General features: G+C 36.5%; 1 protein-coding gene and 1 pseudogene across 1 annotated transcript in view; one reads left to right on the plus strand and one right to left on the minus strand.

Moving 5' to 3' along the window:
- The window catches only part of TEX11 (testis expressed 11), a 265,144-nt gene that overhangs the window by 144,384 nt on the left and 113,927 nt on the right, over positions 1-6,833 (minus strand). The window lies entirely within an intron of this gene.
- Positions 3,314-3,396, plus strand: LOC121103908 (annotated as a pseudogene).

The following is a 6,833-nucleotide window of genomic DNA, read 5'->3' on the forward strand; positions in this document are numbered from 1 at the left end:
GAAAAGAAAAGAAAAGAAAAGAAAAGAAAAGAAAAGGAAGGTCTCAAATCAGTCATACCGTCTTCTATCTTAAAGAATTCTTTTTTAAAGATTTATTTATTTATTTATTTATTTATTTATTTATTTATTTGGCAGAGACAGCATGAGCAGGGGGGAGGAGCAAGGGGAGTGGGAGAAACAGGCTCCCCTCTGAGCAGGGAGCCTGATGCGGGACTCGATCCCAGGACCCTGGGATCATGATCAGAGTCAAAGGCAGACACTTAACCACCTGAGCCACCCAGGCGCCCCCCTTTCATTACTTCCATTACTAACTCTCCTTATGTTGGTATAAGAAGGTTTCCTGAAAGGGGAAATATTCTCTTCTTTCTAAGAACTTTATTTATAACAGAACTAAACTGGAAATAACTAAAATGTCCATCAACGAATGGATAAACAAATTGCGGTATATCCACACAACAGATTACTACTCAGCAATAGACAGGAATGAACTATTTTTTTAAATGATTTTATTTATTTATTTGAGAGAGAGACAGAGAAAGCACAAGCAGGGGGAGGGGCAGAGGGAGAGAGAGAAGCAGACTCCCCATTGAATGCGGAGCCCGATGTGGGGGCCCGATCTCAGGACCCCAAGATCATGACCTGAGCCAAAGTCAGATGCTTAACTGACTGAGCCACCCAGGTGCCCTGAAAGAAATGAGCTGTTGATAGACATAACAACATGGATGGCTCTCAGGTAATTATGGTGAGTCAAAGAAGGCACACTAAAAGGAATAAATAATCTGACTCCATTTATATAAAATTCTGAAAAATACAAAATCATCTATAGTGACATAAGTGATCAATGAATGATCAATGGTTGCCTGGTAAAGAGGAGGTGCTGGGTGGGGGGAGGCATTATAAAAGGTCACAAGGAATCATTTGGGGGTGTTAACTATGTTCATTATCCTGATTGTGATGATGAATTCATAACTGTGCACATATGCATGTATATGTATAGCAATACCTGTATATGTATATACACATTTGTGAACATTTATACTCATCATATGTATATGAACATATTATGTGTATATACAAGTATGTGTCTATACATGAATATATGGCACCTATCATTTACATATATGTCAAAACTTATTGAATTGTCCACTTCTTTTAAATATATGTACTGAATTATATGTCAAATACACCTCAATAAAGCTGTTTTTTAAAAATAAGAAAATAAAGGAAATTAGGCATTACTTTGCATAATTGCTAGAGGCGGATGGGAAGGCCAGTTAGAACTGTCATTATGAACGCACTGTCACCTTGCACAGAGAACTGGAGATTGATCTAAAAACACGGTTACATTTCTGAGGAATGTACTAAGTATTCATTTACAGGTAATATCAAAATCTCTGCTTCTTGGAGTTAGTTTCATAAAAAACAAAGGATAAGTTAGCCAAATATAATGAATTCTGAGAATTTGTTATGTATTAGAAATATAGGGTATATAACTGATAATCCTTAAAGGACTAAGAATGACAAATTGTTATAATGCTAGTAGGCATACAGACATCACTGATCTTCTGGTTTGATAATAACAATCATTTTCCATTTATGGTATAAATAATCTACACATAGAAAGTAACCTTGTCACTGAACCCTAATTTTAGGCTACACCTGAAGAACCCGGCTTTGGCTACAACTATTTGCTTTGCAGTTGAAAAAACCCACTTAGCAATCTGGTTGACCTGGCATTACAGAGTCCCCCAACCTGTAGCTTTGCCATACGTAACCTTTAAAGTTATGGGTCTGGTAAAGTATTGTGTGTGTGTGCGTTATGGGGTCATTCTATTTATGGTTGTTAGACTTTAGTTCACAAACTAGCAGCTTAATGAGAATCCCGCAATCATAGGATTTAGAGCTAGAAGGAACCTTAAAGTTTATTTATTCAAACCTCCCCTACCCCTCATTTACAGAAGCACTGGAGGCTTTGGTTTTCTATTGTTGCTGTAACACATTATCACAAATTTAGCAGCTTAAAACACCCATTTATTAGGGCACCTGGTTGGCTCAGTCATCAAGCACCCGACTCTTGGTTTTGGCTCAGGTCATGATCTCAGGGTCTTGGGATCCATACTCAGCATGGAGTCTGCTTGAGATTCTCTTTCTCTACCTCTACCCTTCCCCCCACTCGTGCTCTCTCTCTCTAAAGTAATAAATAAAAAAAACACCCATTTATTATTTCACAATTCCGTAGGTCAGAAATCTAGGCAGGCTCACCTGGGAATTGTGCTTAGGGTCTCAAAGGCCAAGTCAAGGTACTGGCTTGGTCTGAGCTCTTATCTGGTGGCTGTAGAGGAGGATTTCCTTCTTCTAGGCTTACTCAGGTATTGGCAAAAATCAGTTCTGTAAGGTTGTGGGAACTGAGGTCTCATTTCCTTACTGGCCTTCAACTGGGATTTGTTCTCAGCTCGTAGAGGCTGCCTGAATTTCCTTTGAACAGTGTGTTTTGAATGTATCTGACTTCACTTTCTGCATACCTCTTCTGCTTTCAAGGGCATGTGTGATTATACTGGGCACACCCAGATAATCAAGGATAATATCCTTATTTTGTACTCAACTGATCAATAGCTTTAATTACATATGCATAATCCCTTTTGACGTGTAAGGTAACATATTAACAATCCCAGGAATTAGGGTATGGATGGACCTTAGGGGCCATTATTCTGCTTTTCACAGGCCCTGAAAAGCTAAATGACTTGTCTGAGGTCATTCAGTTAGTAGCAAGGACTCATTCCAATACACCACACGTTGCCTCTTGCTGACATATACTCACTGCTCATGCTAAATAGCATTTTAGTAATCATCACTTCAATGCCTGTAAATGGCTCAGAGTTAGTAAAATCGTCCTGTAATTTACTCTTAGGCACAGCTCACAACTGCACAATAAATGAGCAAGTGATGCTCATAAAACTGCTTAAGAAGCTAAATGTAGCACCTCAATCATGTCCAGTACTACTAGCCTCATATAAAACAGTGAACACGAATTCTATTCTGTAGACACATGGCTCAACTTGAAATGATAAAAGATTAGTTCCAACACTTCTTCAAAAGTAATAATAGCCAAATTCTATTGAATGCTCACTATGTCCCAGGCATATTACACGAAATAATTTATTTAATCCTCAGACATACAGGTATGTTCCTTCTATACACAATTTGTTGAGGGTTTTGTATCATGAAAGGATATAAATTTGTCAAATACTTTTTCTGCATCTCTTGGGAGAATGATTTTTTTTGTGCAGTTGAGATACAATATTATATTAGTTTCAAGACTATACTTCCAGGGGTCATTTCTATAGTTTGTTACAATATTACATTAGTTTCGGATGTAAGATACAGTGATTCAACAGTTATATACATTACAAAGTGATCACCATGCTGAATCTAGCTACCATCTGTCACTATACTACGTACATACTACATATTATTTACTATATTTCCTGTGCTAGACATTGTATCCCTGCGTCTCATTTATTTTATAACCAGAAGTCTGTGTACTTTAATCTCCTTCACCTATTTTGCCCATCCCTCACATATAATCATGATTTTTATCTTTCATTCTGGTAGTGTACTAAATCCATCACATTTATTGCTTTGCATATGTTGAACCATCCTTGCATCCCAGGGATAAATCCCACTTGGTCATGCTGTTTAACCATTTTAATGTGTTGTTGAATTCGGTTTGCTAACATTTTGTTGCAAATCTTTGCAACTATATTCATCAAGAGTACTGGTCCATACAAATGCTATATGATTTCACTGATACGTGGAATCTAGGAAACAAAACAGATGAATATATGGAAGGGGAAAAAAAGAAAAGCAAACCATAAGAAACTCTTAACAACAGAGAACAAATTAAAGGTTGACAGAGGGAGGTGGGTGGGGGATGGTCTAGATGGGTGATGGGTATTAAGGAGGGTATTTGTTATGAAGAGCACTGGATGTTAAATGTAAGTGATGAATCACTAAATTCTACTCCTGAAACATTATATTATATGTTAACTAACTAGAATTTAAATAAAAATTTGGTGATAAAAAGAGTATTGGTCTATAGTTTTCTTATAGTGCCCTCATCTGGCTTTGTTATCAGGGTAACATTGCCCTCACAAAATGAGTTTGGAAATATTCCCTCCTCTTCAGTTTTTTGGAAGAGTTTGAGAAGGACTGGCATTAATTCTTTGAATGTTTGGTAAAACTCACCAGTCAAGCCACTGATCCCTGGCATTTCTGTGTTGGGAGGTTTTTGATTACTGATCCAACCGCCCTACTCATTACTGTTCTGTCCAGATTTTCTATTTCTTCCTGATTCAGTCCTGGTAGGTTGTCTGTTGCTAAGATTTGATCCATTTCTTCTAGTTTATCCAATTTGTTGGCATATAATTGTTCATAATATTCTCTTATACTCCTTTATATTTGTGTGGTGTCAGATGTAATGTCTCCTTTCATTTCTGATTTTATTTGAGTCTTCTTAGTCTAGTTAAAGTTGTATCAATTTTGTTAATCTTTTCAAATAACCTACCTCTTCATTTCATTGATCTTTTCTATTTTTTTCTGGTCTCTATTTCATTTATTTCCTCTCTGATCTTCCTCACTTCCTTTCTTCTGCCAACTTTGAGCTTAGTTTGCTTTTCTTTTTCTAGTTCCTTGAAGTATAAAGTTAGGTTGTTTATTTGAGATCTATGTCTTTAATATGTGCATTTATTGATATAAACTTCCCTCTCAGAACTGCTTTTGCAGCATCCCACAGGTTTGGGGGTGTTGTTTCCATTTTCATTTGTTTTGAGATATTTTTTATTTCCCTTTTGATTTCTGCTTTGGCCCATTGGTTGTTTCAGAGTGTGTTGTTAATTAAACACTGCTGTTGAAAATTTGTAGATTTTCCTGCTTGCCTCTTCTTGCTGACTTCTAGTTTCATACCATTGTGGATGGAAAAGATACTTGGTATGATTTCAATCTTTTCATATTTGCTAAAACTTATTTTGTGATATTATCTATCCTGGATAATATTCCATGTGCACTTGAGAAGAATGTGTATTCTGCTGCTATTGGATGGAATGTTCTTCTATAAACATCTATTGGGTCCATTTAGTCTAACATATGGTTCAAGTCCAAAGTTTCCTTGTAGATTTTCTGTCTGACTTGCTGAAAGTAGGGTACTGAAGTCTGCAACTATTATTTTTCATGTTCTTTCATTTTCATCACTTCCCTTCATTTCCTATACTAGCATCTCTGAGAGTAAGATTCCTTATTCATATAGTTTATGGCAAGAACTTTTTTGGATAGTTCATGGCTTTACTGTGGAAATGTTAAAAAAAAAAGATAGGTTCTGAAGATAGTGTGGGGCTGGCAAATTAGTTACTGACGTGGTTGAAAAAAGGCAAAAACAGCAAAAGGCAGTACAATAACTCAAAACAATATAATTTTAATGCCAAATATGTAGGCAAGAATAGTTTTATCTTTATAAATCATCTACTTACAGGGCCCTCTTTGGAGGTACCAAAATATTCTGATTGTATTTATTTCATAATTATGAGCTATTCTTCCCCATTAGGCAGTGTTCTTCTTGAGACCAAGGACTGTACATATTTAATTTCTGTATCTTTAATGCCCAGTGACAAAATAACTGATACACTGTAGGAACTCAGGTGGGAAAGAATGCATCCCCGCTACTATCAACCTAATTCAGGTTCTTATCACTTCATATGTGAGCTACCTACAATGATTCTTATTTGATTTTCCTACTTCTAACCTCACCCCTCTCAACTTCTTGCATATGTTTCCATTAGTATATCACTACCCTCTTTGAAAATCTTCAGTGGGTCCTTATTTGCCTATATCATGAAGTCCTTTAACTTGATTTTCAACAATTTTCACAAATGACCCCAATTTACCTAACTTTATATCTCATTATAGCTTTTATATAAAATGTATTCTACAGCCTCTCTGATCCATTAATCATCATATTCTGAACAGATTATGTTGTCTTCCTACCTATTTGCTACAAATGTCCTTACTTCTCCTTTCCACTTTACTAAATTCTCTCCCATCTTCAAAGCCCAGTTGAAGTTTCGCCTTCAAAGAACCCTTTCTGATGTTCCCAATCCATTAATGATCTAGGCTTCTTCTGAATTCCTATACTAAGTTGTCAGTTATACTCATTTTCTATGTGCTATCTTATATTGTTATCTTTATACATACACTCTTTCCAATAAGACTTGTAAGTTTCTTAAAAGAAATTCCTGTGCCTTCCATATGCTGCTCTTTACATACAAGATACTAAATTGGACTAAACTACTGTCTCTAAACCTGCCTTGTGCTCACACTTTTGCTCACTCTAATCTTCCTGCCAGGAATTCCTATTCATTCACCTATGTTGAGCTACATTTTCTAAGTCCCTATCTCCTCCATTTAGCATTCTCTGATCAATAGAGCCCACAGTGACCTTTTGCTCCCTCCTCTAAATTCTATAGGATATCATGCATTTCCCATATCCTGCATTTTATTGTCAGTTGACTGATCATAAATATGCTTAACTTGCTGTAGCAGACTGTAAATTCATTAGAGGAATGTCTGTTTCTTTTTTTTGTTTTTTTATCTCCAACCAGACCCCAGACAACATGTTGCACCAGGCACATTTTTTTGTTGATAAAATGAACTTAAATGTATCCAATGTGCTAAGGAAAACTGAACTCTTGCCTCCAAGAAGCAATCAACCTTGAAAAATCCCTTTAATTCCTCTTCCCATCTCAAACACCCTAAAACTGCCCCCCCACCCACCGGGGGGGGGG

Source organism: Ursus maritimus (genome assembly GCF_017311325.1).
Source record: "Ursus maritimus isolate PB19 chromosome X unlocalized genomic scaffold, ASM1731132v1 scaffold_X1, whole genome shotgun sequence".
Lineage (NCBI taxonomy): Eukaryota > Metazoa > Chordata > Mammalia > Carnivora > Ursidae > Ursus > Ursus maritimus.